This window comes from Equus asinus, chromosome 5 (assembly GCF_041296235.1).
Source record: "Equus asinus isolate D_3611 breed Donkey chromosome 5, EquAss-T2T_v2, whole genome shotgun sequence".
Classification (NCBI taxonomy): Eukaryota; Metazoa; Chordata; class Mammalia; order Perissodactyla; family Equidae; genus Equus; species Equus asinus.
In genome coordinates this window covers 72,107,330-72,131,642 of record NC_091794.1, presented here as the reverse complement: position 1 = coordinate 72,131,642, position 24,313 = coordinate 72,107,330, and the positions used below count along the sequence as shown (strand labels likewise).

Here is a 24,313-nt window from a genome sequence, read left to right as displayed (position 1 = left end):
TCAAACAGTTATCATTTCTTATCTTGGTAATTATAGCCATTCTTTTGGGTGTGAGGTGGTATCTCATTTCAGGTTTTTTTTTCTTTTCTTTTTTTGGGGGTTTGGGAGGAAGAGTAGACCTGAGCTAACATCTGCTGCCAATCTTCCTCGTTTTGCTGAGGAAGACTGGCTCTGAGCTAACATCTGTGCCCATCTTCCTCCACTTTATATGTGGGACGCCTGCCACAGCATGGCTTGACAAGTGGTGTGTAGGTCTGCACCTGGGATCTGAACCAGTGAACCCTGGGCCATTAAAGTGGAATGTGTGAACTTAACTGTTGTGCCACTGGGCTGGCCCCTCATTGCAGTTTTGATTTGCCTTTCCTTAATAATTAGTGACATTCAACATCTTTTCATGTGCATGTTGACCATCTGTATATCTTCTTTGGAAAAATGTCTGTTCAGATCCTGTTCCCATTTTTTGATCAGATTTTGTCTTTTTGTTGTTGAGTTGTGAGTTCTTTATATATTTTGGAAATTAACCCCTTGTTGGATATATGATTTGCCAGTATTTTCTCCCATTTGCTGGGTTGTCTTTTCATTTTGTTGATGGTGTCCTTTGCCTTCCAGAAGCTTTTAGTCTGATATAGTTCCATTTGTTTATTTTTTCTTTTGTTTCCCTTGCCTGAGTAGATGTGGTATTTGAAGAGATGCTACTAAAACTGGTGTCAAAGAGTATATTCCCTATATTTTCTTCTAGGAGTTTTAAGGTCTCAGGTCTTACATTCAAGTCTAATTCATTTTGAGTTAATTTTTGTGTATGGTGTAAGAAAAGGGTCTACTTTCATTCTTTTGCATGTGGCTGTCCAGTTTTCCCAACACCAATTATTGAAGAGACTTTTCTTTCTCCATTGTATGTTGTCGTTGTCGACAGTATCTCCGTTGTCGAAGATGAGCTATCCGAATGTCATTGGGATTCTGATTGGGATTGCGTTGAATATGTAGATTGCTTTAGGCAATATGGACATTTTAACTATGTTTATTCTTCCAGTCCATGTGCATGGAATAGCTTTCCGTTTCTTTACATCTTTTTTGGTTTCTTTCAATAATGTCTTATAGTTTTCAGTGTGTAGGTCTTTCACCTCCTTGGTTAAATTTATTTCTAGATATTTTATTCTTTTTGTTGCAGTTGTAAATGGGGTTGTATTCTTGACTTCTATTTCTGTTAGTTCATTATTAGTGTACAGAAATGCAACTGACTTTTTTTTTTTTAAAGGTTTCATTTTTTTTTAAGATTTTATTTTTTTTCCTTTTTCTCCCCAAAGCCCCCCAGTACATAGTTGTATATTCTTCGTTGTGGGTCCTTCTAGTTGTAGCATGTGGGATGCTGTCTCAGCGTGGTTTGATGAGCAGTGCCATGTCCGTGCCCAGGATTCGAACCAACGAAACACTGGGCCGCCTGCAGCGGAGCGCACAGACTTAACCACTCGGCCATGGGGCCAGCCCCGAAATGCAACTCACTTTTGTAAGTTGATTTTGTGCCCTGCAATTTTGCTGTTGTTGTTGATTATTTCTATTAGTTTTCTGGTAGATTCTTTAGCATTTTCTTTGTATAGTATTGCATCATCTGCAAACACTGAGAGTTTTACTTCTTCCTTTCCAACTTGGATATCTTTTATTTCTTTTACTTGCCTAATTGCTCTGGCCAAAATCCCCAGTACTGTGTTGAATAGGAGTGGCAAGAGTGGGCACCCTCATCTTATTCCTGTTCTCACAGGGATGGCTTTCAGTTTTTTCCCATTGAGTATGATGTGGTTTGTGGGTCTGTCATTTATGGCCTTTATTATGTTGAGGCACTTTCCTTCTATACCCATTTTATTGAAGATTTTTATCATAAATGGATGTTGGATCTTGTCAGATGTTTTCTCTGCAGCTAGTGAGATGATCGTGTGATTTTTATTCCTCATTTTCTTAATGTGTGTATCACATTGATTGATTTGCAGATGTTGAACCATCCCTGTGTCCCTGGTATAAATCCCACTTGATCATAGTGTATGATCCTTTTAATGTGTTGCCGTATTTGATTTGCCAGTATTTTGTTGAAGAATTTTTGCATCTATGTTCATCAGCAATATTGGCCTATAATTTTCCTGCTTTGTGTTGTCTTTGCCTGGTTTTGATATCAGGGTAAAGTTGGCCTCATAGAATGAGTTAGGAAGTGCTCTGTCATCTTCAATTTTTTGGAATAGTTTGAGAAGGATAGGTATTAAATGTTCTTTGGATGTTTGGTAGAATTCTCCAGAGAAGCCAGCTGGTCCTGGACTTTTGTTCTTTGGTAGGTTTTTGATTACTGTTTCTATCTCTTTACTTGTGATTGGTCTATTCAGATTCTCTGTTTCTTCTTGATTCAGTTTTGGGAAGTTGTGTGAGTCTAAGAATTTATGCATTTCTTCTAGATTGTCCAATTTGTTGGCATATGGTTTTTCGTAGTATTCTCTTAAAATCCTTTTTTATCTGTGGTATCCATTGTAATTTCTCCTCTTTCATTCCAAATTATACTAATAAAAGACTTCTCTCTTTTTTTCTTAGTGAATCTGGCTGAGAGTTTGTCAGTTTTGTTTATCTTCTCCAAGTACCAGCTCTTAGTTTCATTGATGGTTTCTACTTTTTTTTTGTTTCAATTTCATTTATTTCTGCTCTAATTTTTATAACTTCCCTTTTTCTGCTGACTTTGGGCTTTGTTTGTTCTTCTTTTTCTGGTTCCGTTAGGTGTAGTTTAAAATTACTTATCTGAGATTTTCTTGTTTGTTGAGGTGGGCCTCAATTTATATTGCTATAAATTTCTCTCTTAGAACTACCTTTGCTGCTTCCCACAAGAGCTGGTATGTCTTATTTTCATTTGTCTCTAGGTATTTTTTTATTTCTCCTTTGATTTCTTCATTGATCTAATGGTTGTTCATTAGCATGTTGTGTAGTCTCCACATATTTGTGACTTTCCCAGCTTTTTTTTGTAGTTGATTTCTAGTTTGATAGGACTGTGGTCAGAAAAGATACTTGATATGATACTTACTTCTTAAGTTTGTTGAGGCTTGCCTTGCTTCTCAGCATATGATCTATCTTTGAGAATGTTCCATGTACACTTGAAAAGAATGTGTATTCTGCTGTTTTTGGATGGAATGTTCTATGTATATCTATTAAGTCCTTCTGATCTAGTGTTTCATTTAATTCCACTATTTCTTTGTTGACTTCCTATCTGCGTGATCTGTCGATTGGTATAAATGGGATTTGAGGTCCCCTACTATTATAGTGTTGCTGTTAATTTCTCCCTTTAGGTCTGTTAGTAGTTGCTTTATATACTTTGGTGCTCCTGTGTTAGGTGCATATATGTTCGTAAGTGTTATGTCCTCTTGATGGAATGTCCCTTTTATCATTCTATACTGCCCTACTTTGTCTCTCATTGTCTGTTTTGTCTTGAAGTCTGCTTTGTCTGATATAAGTATGGCAACACCTGCTTTCTTTTGCCTTCCATTTTCTTGGAGTGTCATCGTCTATCCCTTCACTCTGAGCCTGTGTTTATCTTTAGAGCTGAGGTGTGTGCTTTTTAGTTTCAGATGGGAGGGCTCCTTTCAATATTTCTTGTAAGGCAGGCCTAGTGGCAATGAACTCCCTTAGCTTTTGTTTATCTGGGGAAGCTTTTATTACTCCATTGTATCTGAGGGATAGTTTCACTGGATAGAGTATTCTTGTCTGAAAGTTTTTGTCTTTCAGTAGTTTGTCTATATCATTCCATTCTCTCTTAGCCTGTAAGATTTCTGCTGAAAGCCTGGTAGGGGTTCCTTTGTAGGTTACTTTTTTTCTGTCTTGCTGCCTTTAATATTTTCTCTTTGTCATTGACTTTTGCCAGTTTTAGTATTATATGCCTTGGAGGAGGTCTTTTTGCTTTGATGTAATTAGGAGTTCTGTTGGCTTCATATACTTGAAGGTCCAGTTCTTTCTCCAAGTTTGGGAAGTTCTCAGGTATTATTTGTTTGAACAAGCTCTTTGCTCCTTTCTCTCTTTCTTTTTCCTGTGGAATACCTATAATCCTTATGTTGCTTTTCCTAATTGAGTCAGCTAGCTCTCGAAGAATTTCCTCATTTTAAAAAAATCTTAGTTCTCCCTCCTCCTCCACCTGAGTCATTTCTTTATTTCTATCCTCTGAATCACTAATTCTGTCCTCCATAATGTCAGCTCTATTTTTTATGGATTCTAGATTATTTTTTATCTCATCAATTGTGTTCTTCATATCCAGAATTTCTGTTTGGTGTGTTTTTTAGAGTTTCAATATCCTTGATGAAGTATTCCTTCTGCCTGTTAATTTTATTCCTGAGGTCATTTGAATTTTCTGAGTTTTCTTGTAACTTGTAGAGTTTCTTTATGAAACCTATTTTGACTTCTCTGTCATTTAGATTGTAAATTTCTGTGACTTAAGAATTGGCTTCTGGAGACTTGTCATTTTCCTTCTTCTCTAAATTGTTAATGTAGTTCTTCATGGTGTTTGATGAAGTGATCCTCTGCTGGCACATTTGTGTTAGTATCAGGTCACAGATTCCACCTTCCAGTGCTGGGAGGTGTGCAAGAAGCTGTGTTTTCTCATCCTGCTGGGTTCTGCTGGAAGTTGTGCCAGTAAGGCTTCTCTGCATTTGCACGCTGGCTGCAGCCTCTTGGCAGGTCACACAGACATGTGTAGGTGGGGCCTCTGTGCTTTGCCAGCAGGTTGCTCTGGTGCAGCACCACTGTACTTGGCATGGGACTGGCCAAGCTGGTGCACTGGGTGGGAGGGGAGGGGTGCTTTCTTTCATGTGTGAGTCAGCTCTGTGCAGCTGACTTGGCTGAGTTGCTGTACTTTGTGGGGGCTCCTTTGTGCAGGCTGAGCCACGCCACTTGGTGGAGAGTGTTCCCATGTGTGGGGCCACTGCAGCACGGTGGGCACTCCAACAGCCCAGGCTACAACTCTGAAAGCGTTTATGATCCTTTGTATTTCTATGATATCAGTTGTAATGTATCCTCTTTCCTTTCTGATTTTATTTATTTGAACTCTGTCTTTTTCTTGGTGAGTCTAGCTAAACATTTGTCACTTTTATTTTTTCAGAGAATTGGTTTTAGTTTCATTGATCTTTTCTGTTGCCTTTTTCATCCTATTTGATTTGTTTCTGCTCTGATCTTTTGTTATTTCCTTCCTTCTACTAACTTTGGGCTTTGTCCTTCTTTCTGGAGTTCCTTGAAGTGTAAAGTTATGTTGTTTCTGTGAGTTTTTTAATTTCTTGAGATAGGCTTCTGTTGCTATGAACTTCCTTCTTAGAACTGCTTTTGCTGCATGTCATAAATTTTGGTATTTTGTATTTCCATTTTCATTCATCTCAAGGTAGTTTTTGTTTTCTCTTTTCGTTTCTTTGTTGACCTTTGATTAGTTCATTTTGAAGATTACTTTTACTGCTGAGTGGAGAATCGATTGGGGGAGGAGGTGGCAAAAATAGATATGAGAAGATCATTGAAGAGATTATTTCAGTAATCCAGATGTGAGATAACAGTGACTTGGACCAAGGTAGTGGGTGTGGACAGAGTAAAGGGATTTTCGTCAATTTTAGGAGATTGAATGTTGATGGTGAGCATCATGGAGAGGGAGGGATGCAGAATGACTATATCATGAGCAACTGTGTAGATGATGATATAAGGAACAGAGAAGAAACAGAATTGATTATTATGAGAGTAGCTGTACATAATGAGTTTGAGATGTCTATGAAACATGGAGACTTTGAATAATCTCTTGTATATATACAGGTGGAACCCAGAGAAGTTCTGAAGTGGAGAAAAGGAAATTGGGACTTGTTAACAGATGTTGTTTAAGGCAAACGTAGTAGATAGAATTCCCTTGTAAATGAATATAAATCAAGAAAAGAAGATGACTGAGTATAGGAATCTGAGGAATTTCAACTAAGGTTGGGAAGAAGAGGAGGAGTCAGAGATAAAGGTGAGAGGGAGATGTCAAAGAAGTAGAAGAAAAATCATAATTTTTAGTTTCATGTAAGTCATGGTAGACGAGTTTCATAAAGGTGGAGAATGTGATCTATTAAAATTGAATGTTGCTAAGGTGGAGAAAGAAGCCAGAAAAGAGTGGGGTCATGTGTGGGAGGTGAAGGGGAGACATTAAGAGAGACAACTCTTTTGAGAAAATATTCCTCTTGAATGTGAAGGATTCACTGTTTTTAGTTTGAGGTGTAGTGGAACATCCAGATGGAGAAGTATTATATGTCAGGTAGGCGAAGCTGGGGCTTTGGAATTTGAGTAAGAGGTGAGAGTTAGAGAAATCTGAGGGTCTTTCACATGGAGATAGTACTTGAAGTTTTGGAAGAATAAGGGAGGAAAAATAGAACTGGGAGAGCACTGCAATTAGAGATTTTCTTTGGATTGTCATATAATATTCATAGTGTTTATAATACTAGTAATTTGAGCATGGGCTTCTTTCATCCAACTCAGCTATTCCAAGCTTTGGCTGAGGCAATTCAGGTTTTGCTCTTCTTAAATTTGACATTGTTGAAAGTAAGATATAATGCTTTAAATGCTCACAAAGATGTCAAGGTAGGAGCATACATGGTATCTAATTTTACTGAAAATATTAAGGTAAACAACTTTATGAACTTACCAATTTGTGTAGTTTTCCAATAGTTGGTACTTTGTATGTGAAATGTGTCATTTGTTGTGACTGGATTAGTGGTGAGTCATAACACTGCTTTCTATACATTTGTCATTACCCTTGATGCAACAATTTGTGATGTACAAATTGTATCTTACTGTCAGTCTGCTACCTAGAATAATCCAAAAGATAAGACCCTCCCCTCAATGAATTTATCTGTTTATTATCCACTTGTACATCAGAGTACATCTGGGTTAGTGTCTAATCTTTGAAATTTTCGGGATGCAATTAAGGTTGAAACTGATTTTGAGATCGTTTGTCTCAGTTTATGTGATACCATTGGGATATGTTTGTTAAGACTCTTTTTTTAAAAAAGTTATTTTATTGAGGTCATATTGGCTTAAACATTGTGTACATTTCAGGCATACGTTATTATATTTCAGTTTCTGTATAGACTGCATCGTGTTCACCACCAGTAGACTAGTTTTTTTTTTTTATTGAGATTATGATAGATTACAACCTTGTGAGATTTCAGTTGTACATTATTGTTAGTCATGTTGTGGGTACACCACTTCACCCTTTGTACCCTCCCCCCACCCTCCCTTTTCCCTGGTAACCACCGATCAGTTCTTGTCTATATGTTAACTTCCACCTATGAGTGGAGTCATATAGAGTTTGTCTTTCTCTGTCTGGCTTATTTTGCTTAACATAATACCCTCAAGGTCCATCCATGTTGATACAAATGGAACATTTTTGTCCTTTTTTATGGCTGAGTAGTATTCCATTGTGTATATATACCATGTCTTCTTTATCCAATCATCAGTTTCTGGGCATTTAGGTTGCTTCCATGTCTTGGCTATTGTAAATAATGTTGTGATGAACATAGGGGTGCATGGGACTCTTGGGATTGCTGATTTCAGGTTCTTAGGATAGATACCCAGTAGTGGGATGGCTGGGTCATGAGGTATTTCTATTTTTAGCTTTTTGAGAAACCTCCATACTGTTTTCCATAGTGGCTGCACTAGTTTGCATTCCCACCAACAGTGTATGAGGGTTCCTTTTTCTCCACAACCTCCAACATTTGTCACTCTTGGTTTTGGATATTTTTGCCGATCTAACAGGTGTAGGGTGATATCTTAGTGTAGTTTTGATTTGCATTTCCCTGATGATTAGTGATGATGAACATCTTTTCGTGTGTCTATTGGCCATACTTATATCTTCTTTGGAGAAATGTCTGTTCATGTCCTCTGCCCATTTTTTGATCGGGTTGTTTGTTTTTTTGTTGTTAAGCTGTGTGAGTTCTTTGTATATTATGGAGATTAACCCTTTGTCGGATAAGTGGCTTGTAAATATTTTTTCCCAATTAGTGGGCTGTTTTTTGTTTCAATCCTGTTTTCCCTTGCCTTGAAGAAGCTCTTTAGTCTGATGAAGTCCCATTTGTTTATTCTTTCTATTGTTTCCCTCAACTGAGGAGTTATAGTGTCCGAAAAGATTCTTTTGAAACTGATGTCAAAGAGTGTACTGCCTATATTCTCTTCTAGAAGACTTATTGTTTCAGGCCTAATCTTTAGGTCTTTGATCCATTTTGAGTTTATTTTGGTGTGTGGTGAAAAAGAATGGTCAATTTTCAATCTTTTGCATGTGGCTGTCCAGTTTTCCCAGCACCATTTGTTAAAGAGACTTTCTTTTCTCCAATGTAGGCCCTGCGCTCCTTTGTCGAAGATTAGCTGTCCATAGATGTGTGGTTTTATCTCTGGGCTTTCAATTCTGTTCCATTGATCTGTGGACCTTTTTCTGTTAGTTCATTGTTAGTGTATAGAAATGCTACTGATTTATGTATGTTGATTTTATACCCTGCAACTTTGCTGTAGCTGTTGATTGTTTCTAATAGTTTTCCTATGGATTCTTTGGGGTTTTCTATATATAAGATCATGTTGTCTGCAAACAGCGAGAGTTTTACTTCTTCATTGCCTATTTGGATTCCTTTTATTTCTTTTTCCTGCCGAATTGCTCTGGCCAACACCTCCAGTACTATGTTGAATAGGAGTGGTGAAAGTGGGCACCCTTGTCTTGTTCCTGTCCTCAGGGGGATGGCTTTCAGTTTTTGTTCATTGAGTATGATGTTGGCTGTGGGTTTGTCATATATGGCCTTTATTATGTTGAGGTACTTTCCTTCTGTACCCATTTTATTGAGGGTTTTTATCATAAATGGATGTTGGATCTTATCAAATGCTTTCTCTGCATCTATTGAGATGATCATGTGGTTTTTGTTTCTCATTTTGTTAATGTAGTGTATCACGTTGATTGACTTGACCAATAGACTAGTTTTTGTCTATCACCATACATATGTGCCCCTTTACCCCTTTCACCCTCCCTTCACTCCCATCCCCTCTGGTAACCACCAATCTGTTCTCCTTATCTACATGTGTGTTTATCTTCCACATATGAGTGAAGTCATATGATATTTGTCTTTCTCTGACTTATTTTGCTTCACATAACACCCTCAAGGTCCATCCACATTGTTGCAAATGGCATGATTTTGCCTTTTTTATGGCTGAGTAGTATTCCATTGTGTACATATACCATATCTTCTTTATCCATTCATCAGTTGATGGGTATTTGGGTTGCTTCCACATCTTGGCTATTGTGAATAATGCTGCAGTGAACATAGGGGTACATATATCTTTTTGAATTATTGATTTCATATTCTTTGGATAAATACCCGGTAGTGCAATAGCTGGATCATGTGGTATTTATTAAGACTCTTGTTGTAAGTTAAAGCAACCAGCTGGAGCTTGCTTAAGAAAACAGGGGAGTTTTATAAGGATACCAAGATATCTCACAGAATCCAAAGGCAGGGATTGCAGCTGTCTCTCTCAGGAGTAGTGTAGAAGGGTCTGTAATTGATTCAGCTTAAATCAGGAGTTCACACCAGGTTAGTCAACTAGTTAACTTCATAGGTTTCCATGGAACATGGCATTTTATCTTGCAATGAAAATGTGTGAGCATTCTTCACAGAAATAGAACAACATTCTTCATGGAAATAGAATAAAAAACCCTAAAATTTATGTGGAACTGTAAAAGACCCTGAGTAGCCAAAGCAATCCTGAGAAAAAAGAACAAAGTTGGAGGTATCACACTCTCAGAATTCAAAATATATTACAAAGCTGTAGTAATCAAAAAAGCATGGTACTGGCACAAAAACAAACACACAGATCAATAGAACAGAATTGAGAGCCCAGAAATAAAACCACACATCTATGGACAGCTAATCTTCGACAAAGGAGCCAAGAACATACAGTGGAGACGGGAAAGTCTCTTTAATAAATGGTGTTGGGAAAACTGGTCAACCACAAGCAAAAGAATGAAAGTAGACCATTATCTTACACCATACACAAAAATTAACTCAAAATGGATTAAAGATTTGAGTGAATGTAAGACCTGAAACCTTAAAACTCCTAGAAGAAAACGTGGGCAGTATGCTCTTTGACATTGGTCTTAGCAGTATCTTTTCAAATACTATGTCTACTCAGGCAAGGGAAACCAAAGAAAAAATAAACAAATGAGACTACATCAGACTAAAAAGCTTCTGCACAGCAAAGGTAACCATGAACAAAACGAAAAGACAACCACTAACTGAGAGAAAATATTTGCAAATCATATATCCGACAAGGGGTTAATTTCCAAAATGTATAAAGAACTCATACAGCTAAACAAAAAAATGAACAATGCAATCAAAAAATGAGCAGAGGATCTGAACAGACATTTTTCCAAAGAAGATATATGGATAACCAGCAGGCACATGAAAAGATGTTCAACATCGTTAATCATTAGGGAAATGCAAATTGAAACTACAATGAGATATCATCTCATACCTGTCAGAATGGCTATAATTAACAAGAAATAACAAGTGTTAGAGAGGATGTGGAGAAAAGGGAACCTTCATCCACTGCTGATGGGAATGCAAACTGGTGCAGCCACTATGGAAAACAGTGTGGAGATTTCTCAAAAAATTAAAAATAGAAATACTGTATGATCTAGCTATTGCACTACTGGGTATTTTCCCAAAGAGCATGAAATCAATAATTCAAAAAGATGTATGGGGGCTGGCCCCGTGGCCGAGTGGTTAAGTTCGCGCACTCCACTGCAGGCGGCCCAGTGTTTCGTTGGTTCGAATCCTGGGCGCGGACATGGTACTGCTCATCAAACCACGCTGAGGCAGCGTCCCACATACCACAACTAGAAGAACCCACAACGAAGAATATACAACTATGTACCGGGGGCTTTGGGGAGAAAAAGGAAAAAAAAAATAAAAATCTTTAAAAAAAAAAAAAAAAGATGTATGTACCCGTATGTTCATTGCAGCATTATTCACAATAGCCAAGATGTGGAAGCAACCCAAGTGCCCATCAATTGATGAATGGATAAAAAAGATGTGGTTTATATACACAATGGAATGCTACTCAGCCATAAAAAAAGACAAAATCATGCCATTTGCAGCAATGCGGATGGACCTTGAGGGTGTTATGCGAAGTGAAATAAGTCAGGAAAAAACAAATACTGTGTGATTTCACTCATATATGGAAGATAAACACATAGATAAGGAGAAGAGATTACTGGTTGTCTGAGGGGAAGTGGATGAGGGGAAAGAGAATGGGGTAAAGGGGCATATATGTAGGGTGATGGAGAAAAACTAGACTATTGGTGATGAATACGATGTAGTCTACACAGAAACTGAAATATAATAATGTACACCTGAAAATGTACACAGTGTTATAAGCCATTATGACCTCAATAAAATAATATTAATGAAAAGTATGTGTATGTATGGGGTAAGAGGTGGGCAATTCTAGAATTCTGTTGGTAAAGATAATCCAATAGATATATACTTTCTAGAAATTAAAGATAGGGACTTAAGCTAATATAGTCTTAATTTATGATTCTAGTCATGGATAAATAATCTATTTACTACTTTAGAGATGTTGTATATCTGAAAAGTCTCTGGACCTATATTATGTGTACACAAATTTGTTTATATAATCTTGAGTCTTATTACTTCAGAAATGAGAGTTATACATGTTCCTTGTTTTAGTGCCAGTCTCGGATCACTTGCTGTTCTAGAGGTTTCAGTGCATATGTATATTTGATCCATCTGATTTCATGTTTCCCAATGTTTGTTAAACTGTGCTTTTTGTTTAGTGTGTGCTAAATGAAAACAACCACCTGGTTCTAATAGCTCTTTACTGAGAATTCAGTGTTTGTGAAAGATGCTGGATTGATATCCTGGAAATTGAAGCCCTTTGTGAACATGGGGTAGCAACAATGTCAGCTTCTCAGATCTTGCTCCCTTAATGTACTTTGGTCTTGAACTACAGAAATAAAGCTCTTCTCAAAGACTATCTCATTTCTTTTTTCTGCCACTGTGAGTGAGGGTGTTCCTATTGAAAGCATGTTTTTTTTAGAATCAGAGATGCTTACCTCTTCAGAAAGTTGAATAGTCAGGTTACGTTTTTGTTCCTGGGTTTCTTTTCATTGTTTGGACTTAAATTGGTCACTTAAGACCGATGACCTTGATGGATTATTAATTGTATATATAAACCAGACTACTGGTTGGTTTTATGATTCAAATCACACTCTGCCTTTCTCTTGTAATTCTTTCACAATAAATTGCTTTTTTTTGTTTTTGTTTTTTTGGAGGAAGATTAGCCCTCAGCTAACTACTGCCAGTCCTCCTCTTTTTGCTGAGGAAGCCTGGCTCTGAGCTAACATCCGTGCCCATCTTCCTCTAGTTTATACGTGGGACGCCTACCACAGCATGGCTGCCAAGCAGTGCCATGTCCGCACCCAGGATCCAAACCAGCGAACCCCGGGCCGCCGAGAAGCAGAACGTGCGAACCCAACCGCTGTGCCACCGGGCCGGCCCCACAATAAATTGCTTTTTGACAAATAATAGGTGCTATCATTTATTGAGCACTTATTATTATACCTAAGCAAGGCACTTTATATAAACAGGTTCTTCATCATTAAAACTATCTTGCAAAGTATAGCTTTCATAAAAAGTATAAAGAAACTGAGACTCAGAAAGCTTAAGTAACTTGTTCAACGCAGCAACAGCTGTTAAATGCTAGAGCATGAATTCAAACCTGGATTTGCCAGAGTCCTGAGCCAGTGCTCCTTCACCAAACTCTGCTGACTATTTATAAAAAATGTTCATTTGGATTAAACATCAGAGAAGCAAATCTTAAATATTGGTAATGGTTGATTTGAAATTCTGACCCCAGTTTTGTTAGATATCCCATGATTGTATTCATAGATGCTCTTGAATCACATTTTTTCTTTCTTTCTTTTTTATTGCAGTAACATTGGATTATAACGGTATATAACTTTCAGGTGACATTTTTTCTTTCTTTAAAGTTAAGTCAAGTTATCAAAATATAATAGGAACTATCTGAAGAGTTCTGATTATGGATGGAAAACCGTGATAAAACATGGTTTAAGTTTGAACTGTTCTTCAGTATACAAACTAATAATTATATATTGGCATTAATAAACTTTGAAATAGTAAGTACATTAGAGTCTTAGCAGTCTCAGCACGACTGTTGGGATCCTTTGTAGGGAAAAATTTCCTAGGTGGAAGTGCTTTGAAAGCTAGTCGTTTAGTTATTGTACTTTGTATCACAAGTAGTGAGTAGACTTACTCTGTGCCAAACATTGTGCTGGATACCAGGGATACAATGATAAATAAGACAGAAGCTGTCTCTATCCTGAAACACCTCAGTAGCCTGGAAGGGGGAGACAAACAGTTAAAAATTCATAATTTAGCTGATAAGTGCTATCATAGAGGAAGTAAAAGATACATGAGAAAAAAGGAGCACCTGTCCTAGACCTAGATTAAAAGGGCTTCACGAAAGATGTGGTGTGTAGGGTAGGATAAGGGAGGATAAGTAAGAATTAGTCAAGTAACAGTCACAGGGGCAGAGTATTCCAGGCCTAAATAATAATGTATGAAGGCCTGTTTTGTTTTGTTTTACAACAGTTTTATTGAGAAATGATTTACATACCATAAAATTCACTCTTTTAAAGGATGCGTTCAGTGGTTTTCAGTATCGAGTTGTGCAACCATCACGACTATCTAATTCCAGAATATTTTCATCACCCCAAAAAAATCCCCTTGTACTCAATAGCAGTCATTGCCTGTTCTCTCCTTTCCCTATCCCCTGGCAACCTCTAGTCTAATTTCTGTCTCTAAGGATTTGCCTATTTTGGACATTGCATATAAATAGAACCATATGATATGTGGTCTTTTGTGACTGATTTTTTTCATTTAGCTTAATGTTTTCAAGGTTCATCCGTGTTGTAGCATGTATCAGTTTCAGGGTCTGTTTTGAGGAGTGGAGATGAGCAAGATTGAGAATTGAAAGTTTAGTTGATCAGGATGACAAGTACATAGAGCAAGAATTTGAGAGTAGAGAGAAGGTGTCATACTTCAGAGGTAAGCAGAAACCAAATCAAACAGAGCTGTGGACTTTAGGACAATAGGATACCATTGAATGCTGTTAAATACAAAAATAATATAATCAGACTTGTGTTTTGTGTTTGTGTAGAGAATAGGCTAGATGGATACAAAACGGGGGCAGGGCGACTAGTGAGGATTCTTGCAAAAATCTAGGCAACAGAAATATGTTGGTGATGTGAGATATGGCAATAGGAATGGAGAGAAGTGGATGGATTTGAGAGTTTTAAAAGGCAAAGTTGACAAAGACTTGGTTTTAGATTGAATGTAGAGGCGGGGAGAATGAGAGGTAGTACCTAGAATGGCACTCAAGCTTTTGAGCCAGGTGGGTGATGATGCATAGACTCATTAAGGAGCTAGCTAGCTAGATGAGTTCCTGGAGTACCAATCTATGAGAAGAACTAAAATGGTACTGGAAAGTTAACCAGGGAAAAAATGCATTTACCAGAACTCTTTACTTGTTCGTAGAGTACCGTACGTTGTTTAGAGGAAAATTTGATAAGCTACTATAGAAGGAGGTAAAACCTCCTCCCTCACCTGGCTTCTTGCTTGAGTATGAAGTGTTTCCTAAACTGTACTCTAAGAAGCCCAAAGGCTGTTTTATTGAATGGGATATTCAAATTTGGAGTCAGAGCTAAATAGCTCAACAGAGGAGAGGCTGCCATCACTGGGTCTTTTTTTTGGCATGTCCCTCTTATGGTTCTTACCTTTTTCTTTAGAATATTTATATAAGATTGGGTTGAAGAGTATCAAATTACTAACCTACTGTTACATATACCTATTGCTATGTAATAAATTACACCAAAACATAGTGGCTTAAAACAACTTAATTACTATCTCTTGTGGTTCTGGGGATTGACTGGGCCTGCTAGGTGGTTCTCTCTTAGGGTCTCCATGCAGTTGTAGTCAGATAGTGGCTAGGGCTAGAGTCATCTTGAGGCTTGCTCATTCGTATATGTGAAGGTACATGGGCCAGATGATAACTGGATTCCAAGACTGAGTGTCCCAAGAAGACCAGGCAGAAACTGTATTACCTTTTATGACCTACCTTGGAAGTTACCATAGTGTCCCTCCTGTTTTGCTCTATTAGTTGAAGTCCTGAAAGTCTGCCCAGTTTTAGAGGAAGGGGGCAAAGATTTCACCAGTCTTGTAGGAAGATCATGTGGGATAGGAAATATAGCCCCTGTTTTTAGAAATACAGTCATGCACCACATAACGACATTTTGGTCAACTACAGACTGTGTATATGACAACAGCTCCACAAGATTATAATGGAGCTGAAAAATTCGTATCACCTAGTGACATCGTAGCCATCTTCATGTCATCATAGTGCAGTGCATTACTTACCTATTTGTGATGATGCTGGTGTAAACAAACCTTCGGGATGTATTTCAGAAGAAGGCATTATTATCATAGGAGATGACAGCTCCATGTGTGTTATTGCCCCTGAAGACCTTCCAGTGGGACAAGATGTGGAGTTGGAAGACAGTGATATTGGTGATCCTGACCCTGTGTAGACCTAGGCTAATGTGTATGTTTGTATATTAGTTTTTAACAAAAAAAGTTTAAAAAGTAAAAAAAAAAATAAAAAATAGAAAAAGCTTATAGAATCAGGATATAAAAAAAGAATTTTTGAACAGGTATGCAATGTTTGTGTTTTAAGCTGTGTTATTACAAAAAGAGTCAAAACGTTAAAAAAATTAAAAATTTTATAAAGTAGAAAAAGTCACAGTAAGCTAAGGTTAATTTATTTTTGAAGAAAGAAAATATTTTTTATAAATTTAGTGTAGCCTAAGTGTTCAGTGCTTAGAAAGTCTACAGTACTGTACAGTAACATTCTAGGGCATCACATTCACTCACCTCTCACTCACTCACTCACCCAGAGCAACTTCAGTCCTGCAAGCTCCTCTCATGGTAAGTTCCCTCTACAGGTGTAGCATTTTTTGTCTTTGATAGTATTTTTTTACGGTACCTTTTCCATGTTTAGATACACAAATACTTATTATTGTGTTACAATTGTCTACAATATTCAGTACAGTAACATGCTGTACAGATTTGTAGCCTATGAGCAAAGGGCTATACCATAGAGCCTAAGTATAGATAGTAAGCTATACCATCTAGGTTTGTGTAAGTATACCCTGATGTTTGCACAATGACAAAATTGCCTAAGGACACATTTCTCAGAATATATCCCTGTTATTAAGCAACACATGACTGTATAATCTGCCACACCTACCTTGAGAACCCCACCCAGCCTAGGATAGGGAACCAAGAAAGAGGACTTTGGAAGATTGAATACAGTTTTGTACGTATTGAGTTTAAGTCCTTGTCAGACTTCCTGGTGGAAATGTTACTAAGAAGTTGGTTACTAAGCTGATATGGAATATTTCTGTGGTGAATAGTATTAATCGGAGCCAAGAAAGGAAACAGTATTTAATTGAGAATATTTTCTAGTTTATCCTCCTTATTTTCTTTTCTTTTAACCTATGGCCAGGATTTTGGAAATTATTACCTTCATAAATCTCTTCTGTTATAAACATGTCCACATCAGAGATTCCTTTAAATTGCCTGCATTTTATATTTTAAAGATTTTTAAAAATTTTTCATTTTTCTCCAAAGCCCCCCAGTACATAGTTCTGTATTTTTAGTTGTGGGTCCTTCTAGTTGTGGCATGTGGGACGCTGCCTCAACATGGCTTAACGAGGGTGCCATGTCCGCGCCCAGGATTTGAACTGGTGAAACCCTGGGCCGCTGAAGCAGAGTGTGCGAACTTAACCGCCCAGCCACGGGGCCGGCCCCTACATTTTATATTTTAAACATCGTCTTTATGCCTGTCATTTTTCTTTATAAGTTTATTTTAAAAAAATTAAATCTTGATTTCTTAGATGATGAGTCTTTCTCTTTCTCCATATTATAATTAAAATTTTAATCTTGTTACACATCCTAGGGAGATAATCTTTTAAAATCCTTGTCTTTCCTGTTCCTTTCCTTTTTTAGTTGTCATATTTGAAAGTAAAAATTTAAATAGCTTAGATTTTTATTAATTGAAATTCATGTGTCCTCAATTTTCTTTCCCTTTATTAACGAATAATATACATTCATCCTAAGAAAAATTAGGACTACAGAGGCTTACAAAGTATATAAATCACTCAAACACTATTGAGAGATTCTCTATTATATTTTGGTGTATATTTTTTAAGACTTTGAAGTTTTTTTCCCCAATGTGGAGTCTTACCATTTGTACCATTTTTGTAAGTTGCTCTTTTCATTTGACATTTAGATTTTTCCCAGTATTTTACTTTTTTTTTTTTTTGAGGAAGGTTAGCCCTGAGCTAACATCTGCCACCAATCCTCCTCTTTTTGCTGTGGAAGACTGGCCCTGAGCTAACATCCATGCCCATCTTCCTCTACTTTATAGGTGGGACGCCTGCCACAGCATGGCTTGACAAGTGGTGTGTAGGTCTGCACCTGGGATCTGAACCAGTGAACCCCGGGCTGCTGAAGCAGAACGTGTGAACTGCTGCACCACCAGGCTGGCCCCAGTAATCTGTCAATCCAACAAGTTAACTTATTTCAGTCTCTTCTGTTTATCCAATTATTTCCTTAAGATAAATCTCTAGAAGGGTAATTATTATGTCAAAGGGCCTATGTTTATATAATAATGATAAAATTCCCCAACTGTTTAAATCCTTGTCACTTTTTTTCTCTCCCACTAGAGAATTTTTCTGTTTTTTGTTTCTCTCTTGCATTTGCTTACTGTCCCTCAATAGCACACACACATACACGAATATTTATTCCTAGGGGAGGAAGAAATCTTCATTGTAAGGTTGATTACTTAAATATGGACTTTATTAATTTCATTCAGTTTATTTCTTCATGAGACATTTGTTGAGCACTATGCGCTATGCCCTGGGTTACAGAGAATGAAGACAGCCCTTGTTCTCAGTGAACTCACTGTCCAGTGAGGGAGATTGACATTCTAGGCATATCAGAAGGTAGGGATGAGGAGTTAAAAGTAGATTGACGAAGGAAAATGTGGTGTGAAGTCGTAAATGTAAAGTTGAGACCGGTTACCATCTTGTGTAATTTTCATCTAGCCATATTTAAGCTGCTTGTGGGCGTGGATGGTATAGGCAGTTGGACTTAACCAAGCTTGAGACTTTGCCAGCTGAGGCTGGAAGGTCAAAGAGATATAATTCCAGAAGAAAAACCTGTGATGTCTGGGACAGTTACATAATATTATTGGACTTGCCTCACACACTAAAATACACATATACAGGATTTAACTTTGAATATCTATAGAGTTAATTTTATTTGTTTAAAAAATTTTTCAATTAAGTAGGTATTAGAGGGGAGGAGCTTACTTTTGGTTCATCCTCATTTTGACCTTGGTACTTGTACCCCATACAGCTATTTCATACTTCTCATATGATTTTTGTCCTTTATTTGTTAGATGTAAGTCTATTTCTTAGCATCAACATCTCCTCTCATTTAGAGTATATAGCATGTATGTATTTTTTCAAGTTCTCAAGACAGGGAAATCCTTCACCAGTGATTTTCATTCTTTATTTTTTATTGGTCTCTGGAAACTGGAATTTTAGGCCTTATTCTTACTTTCTTATTTTTTAGTAAGCACGTCATTTTCACATCAGATAATGGAATTATACTTGTAATAATGTCAGGAAATTTCTTTTAGTACCTCAGTTTATCCTTAAAATTAAGTAGTGTTCATTAGATCATCTCTAAGATACTTTCTTGTTCTGAAAATACTGTGATTATGTTGGATATTATATACAGATAATATGAGATTCTTAATTTTGTTCTGATTAGTTTCAACTGCTAATCTTGTTCAAGGCTAAATTAGGCTCTTAAAGAATTTCAGATTGTCTCTGAGCCGTTACAGAGATATTTAAATGGACTACTGTAGCTTGAAGGATATTGTCAGATATTCAGAAGGAAATAACTTTTGAGGAAGCTTTGTCTTGCATACCCCTGATAGTAAAGGTTAATATTGGGTTAGTAGATCGGTTGCTTCTAAGCAGTGGAGGAGGACTGGAATTGTAAGAGACTCTGTTTGGAGGAAAAACAGTTGTGTGGCAATAAAAATCTTTGCAGGAAGCTTTTGTATTTCAATTTAAAAATGCTGCATGTGGGGGCTGGCCTGGTGGCGTAGTTTAAGTTTGCGTGCTCTGCTTTAGTGTCCTGGGGTTCACAGATCTGGATCCTGGGCGTGGACCTACACACTGCTCATCAAGCTGTGCTGTGGCAGCGTCCCACATACAAAATAGAGGAAGATTGGCACAGATGTTAGCTCAGTGACAATCTTCCTCAAGTAAAAAGAGGAAGATTGGCAGTAGATGTTCAACACTCCAAGCTAGTATTCCTCACACCCACAAAAATGCTGTATGTATAGAAAAAAAATCACACTTGACAGGACATTCTTGTGGAGTGGCAGTTTTGTTAGCTTTGGATTCTTGGAGGGCCTATTGTAGTATAAAATAAGTGGCATTTTTATGAATTGACATACTTAAAGACATTGGGTAGAAAGTGCCTGCCTTTGATGTTTCGCTTTGTATATGCATTGAAAATAAGAAGTGTGGAAAAATTCTTAACTGTTCTTTGAAACGTTTAACTTTTGGCCTTCTTGTACAATAAAATGTGGCTGCTGCTGCATTCCATGCTGGCTAGGTCTTTAAATCTGAAGATGTAGTTTATTATTTAAGCCCCATAGCTTTTCTTTGTCTGGATATGATAGATTTATATGAAGAAAATTAGGGCTTATTGCTTTTGTAAATGTAATGAGCAATGTGTTTTTTCTTTAGGATCAAACAGAGCATACTGAGTCAGCAGGACTGGCTGGTGGTGCAGCAAGCATCATGAGTAAGCACAGAGAAGTCTGTTCCTTAGCACGTGTGTAAGAGGAAAAGGTAGGAAAACCAGTGTTCTTATTTCTCTTAGAGATTGAATTTAAGAAAACAACTAGTACTATAGAAAGTAATGCTCGTGCATATATGCTGCTTGCTTCATTTATAACGTTGCCTCTTGATAAATCAGGAGTGTAGTTTTTAAAAAGATTTGACTTAAATCTAGAGCAAAAGAGTATTTTTAAATTACTGTTAAATTATGTCAAAATGCTAATTTCTCTACCAGTGCTTGGCTCTTCTCTTTTAGAGTCAATTTCTACCTTGAGCATAGAGAGCTAATTTCAGCATGAAAGAGAACATGAATTTGAGCAATATTGTTAAGAGAAAATAGTGATATCGCTACTCAATTAATGTCATTTATATTTCTTAGTCATAATATAAGAGCTAAACAAAGCTAATTTGGGGCAGGGAATCAGAAATAGAAATTTAATTACATTATTTTATTTTGTATTTTTAGACCAGTTGTGAAGAGCAATATTTTCCAGCAGAAAATTGGAAGTATTTTGTTAGTTTTTGTAGAGCAAGAATCATTGACTTTTTCCTGACTAGGAGTCATGTCTGATTTCTTGCAGGTCTTATGATTATTTAAGGGATAGAAGATGGCAGTGGGGGGTGGAGGGTGTGTGGGCAGGATCGGTTTCAGAAACTAATTATGCCACTCACTAGTGGAGTGTTGCATACTCTGACTGAGTTCTCTGGTTTTCCATGTAAGCTTCAAGGATAGAGGCATGGGTCTGACAGTGTGTGACAGAAGACTGAGCTCCTTTTTTCTTCAGTTAAGAGTGGAGCATAGACACTTAGCAGTAGTGCCGTCCTCACCAAAACTTCTGGACCTGCAGATGGCAAGGTATTTCTTGTGCCTTGGCCTTCATACATGGGAGTGTGAGAAGGGAGTGTCCTTCTCTACCTTCACCTGGTAAAATCTTATTCTTCAAGCATCACCTCTATAGGAAGTTTTTATTTTTTATTTATTATTTATTTATTTATTTATTTAGAGGAAGATTAGCCCTGAGCTAACTACTGCCAATCCTCTTCTTTTTGCTGAAGAAGACTGGCCGTGAGCTAATATTCTTGCCCTATCTTCCTCTACTTTATGCGTGGGACTCCTACCACAGCATGGCTTTTGCCAAGCGGTGCCATGTCCACACCCAGTATCCAAGCCGGTGAACCCGGGCCGCTGAGAAGTTTTTAATCCACTGCAAAGACTATCAATAATAATAATAAATAGGGGCCGGCCCCGTGGCACAGTGGTTAAGTTCGCATGTTCCGCTTCAGTGGCCCGGGGTTCACCAGTTTGGTTCCTGGGTGCAGACATGGCACCACTTGGCAAGCCATGCTGTGGCAGGCGTCCCACATATAAAATAGAGGAAGGTGGGCACGGATGTTAGCTCAGGCCCAGTCTTCCTCAGCAAAAAGAGGAGGATTGGCAGCTGATATTAGCTCAGGGCTAATCTTCCTCAAAAATAATAATAATAATAAATAATCAGCAGTAATAAATTATTGGAATATTTACTACAGTAGCCTACCTTACCCCAAATAATATACCCCTGTGTCAGTCTGATTGGGATTCACTTCTTTGGCTCCATAGCACCCAGTGTATATATTGATTAGTACGTATCACAGTGTTTTATATTTTTGAGTTTACTCATCCATCTCCCCTATGAAACATTGAGCATCTTTAGGTCAAAGACACTGCCTTATGTGTCTTTGTAACTTAATGACTAGGATGGTGCCTGGTACATAGTAGATGCTTAGTAATCTTTGAAGCATGAATATGCACATTTTCATTGTCAAGGGTGTATGGCATAAAGAGGAATTGCCAGTGAAGGAGACATGAAAGGAGCAATCAGATCAGTGCTGTGAAAGTGGGACCCCCTAAGACTGAGATTCAAGAGAGCGTCCAAAAGGACTCTGGTTAATAGAATAAAAAGGAAGAGTTCTGGAAGTCCAAAGACAAAAGAAGAGATCTTCAGGAAGAAACTGTACTGAATTAAGTAATTATATTCCTTTTTGAGGTATACATGTATAATATTTAGTGACTTCTATTTTGAGTAAGAGATGGATGTTTTTATATGAAGATAAGTAAAGAATTCTGACATAAAGTTTAAATCCTCTGAGAGGCCCAGCTTAAGCAGTGAGAAGACTGCCCCTCTCTCAAGTCCTCAGAAGACCACAGGTTCTACTTTGGAAAATGAAAGTGAAGAGGCTCAAGATTTGGGGACATTAGACATTAACAGATCAGGGATGAGACACCACAGTGCAACAAGGAGGATTGAGGGATATCCTATATATTGACAACTGAGACTCTTCTCATCACTCCTTCCTCTACTCTTCTTTCAGAAAGTGGCTGCCTGGTATTACATCTCTGTACCCCCTTACAGGAGGTTATATGATTCTTCTCTGGAGTCCAAAGAAAAGACCTACATATACTGACCTGGAGATCTCCCAGTGAAATAGCTGTGTTCCCACCCAATCACCAGGCAGTGGAAGCCTCCCACTAGAGAAGCCACACATACCAAGCTTCCAATTGGCTTCTAGTATTGTTAAAAAACAAGATTCAACTGAGTAAACTTTAAAGACCTTATTGGCTTTATTCAATGATTCACGAATCAGGTAGCATCCCATCTAGCAGATAGAAAAGAGCTCAGAGGAGCTCTACAAAATGAAAGACTCTTATAGGCAGGAGGGGACAGGATAAGGAAGTTTTACTAGCAAAAAGTGGATTGGTTGTGGCAAGGTCGCTTTACTTTAGAGGATGGTAGGAGTCTGTCAGGCACGTTGCCTGATTAGTGCTGAGCAGGTAATTCCAGATTGACTGATTTAAGATTCTATTCCCAGGAGAGGCCAAAAGTGTAATTAAGTATTAAGTCTCGGTTTGGTGACCTGGGGCTTAGCATAAGTGCTTCCATTTGGGGCTTGTTGTCTTGTTTTTCACAATTTCCCCTTTTTGATCAGACTCTCAACCTGAGAGAGGTGATAAAAATTTAAGGCATTAGTGCCACTCCCGGCTACCACTCGGAAGTTCTCACATTTTTTTCTGATCCTCGGTGTGGTATTCACAGGTCGTAACTTCAAGTTCACATTTTTTAAGTCATTCATTCTCTTCGTTCCTTTTCTGACGTTCTGGTCTTAGGGAGATCATTTGGTTGGTGGTTAGTGGCTGCAAACATGCATTTAAAGCTTTTGAGAGAAAATAGTGCCCCAGGGAGATTACTGTGATGAATATGAGCAGGATAATTCCCAATGTCTGGAGTGCACTTTGGAGCCATGGTCCCCAATACTCAAAGCAATCAAAATCAAGTAAGTCAAAGAAAGAGTCCATCAAAGTAGTCACTTTCTTAAGCCAAGTGGCTTGTTCAGTTATCTTATGTAGCTGAGTTTCAGCCTCCCCAGAAGTGTTAATCCTTGTGCGGCAAGTGATGTTGGCCATAGCACTGGCACCTCCTTGCTCAGCTAAAAGATAATCAAGGGCTATCCTATTATTAAGAATAACTTTAGGCAGAGAAAGTCTAGAAATTTTTGTTGGGGAGTTATTGCTTTAGCAGCAGATTCTGCAGTATCTTTAAGAGTTAAGGAGAAGTTCCTGATCATAGCCTCATTTGCACTTACTCCTAGCCAGGGGAGTAGGGAACTGCCACAGGAAGCAAGTTTACATCATGACCGGCTCTTGTTGGTCCTTTCTAACTCAACAACGTAAATTCAGGGGAGTTGACCAATGAGGTGTCTCAGTTTGATTGTGGACAGTTAGAGGCAACAGTTAGATAACCTGAGAGGCTTTGTCCAGTTATGTACCAGCTCTCTAGGCATTCACAGGCCTAAGGAGAATGATAATCGCCACAAAGGTAAATCATCTCGGGGCACAAACCACTTCTGCTGAGGTGGCACTGTTAATAGATTCATTTGCAGGGATTGTAGCATTTGCCTGTTAAAGCTAGGGGTCAGTTTGTTTTCAACACATTTAGGAAGTAAATCTCCTAGCCTGAAATAAGGAGTTCTAAATTCCTTGCAAAGATGGGTGCTGCTGGTGAGATCTTTTTATGCTTGGAGGCTTGGTTATCTCTTTCATGAACAAATAAGATGAGAGGCTTTGAATAGTTAGGTAGCCCTAGGGCCCGCAGTTCCTGCAGCACTTGTTTTAGTCTTATAAAGCCCTGCTTATGTTAATCCTCCCAAGGAAAGGGCTCAAAGACTGAAATTTTAGTAAGTTCATAGAGTGGGGAAGCC

At 37.9% G+C, this 24,313-nt stretch overlaps 1 protein-coding gene across 5 annotated transcripts in view; it reads left to right on the top strand.

Moving 5' to 3' along the window:
• Window positions 1–24,313, top strand: part of ZFYVE9 (zinc finger FYVE-type containing 9) — a 191,783-nt gene that overhangs the window by 38,025 nt on the left and 129,445 nt on the right. For 4 of the 5 annotated variants that reach the window (XR_011503394.1, XM_070509926.1, XM_070509924.1 and 1 more), the window contains exon 2: window positions 19,988–20,092. The exons of the other annotated variant lie outside the window; for it this stretch is intronic. The gene's annotated coding sequence lies outside the window, so the exon portion shown is untranslated. The remainder of the gene's footprint in view (window positions 1–19,987; window positions 20,093–24,313) is intronic. 5 annotated transcript variants of the gene reach the window in all.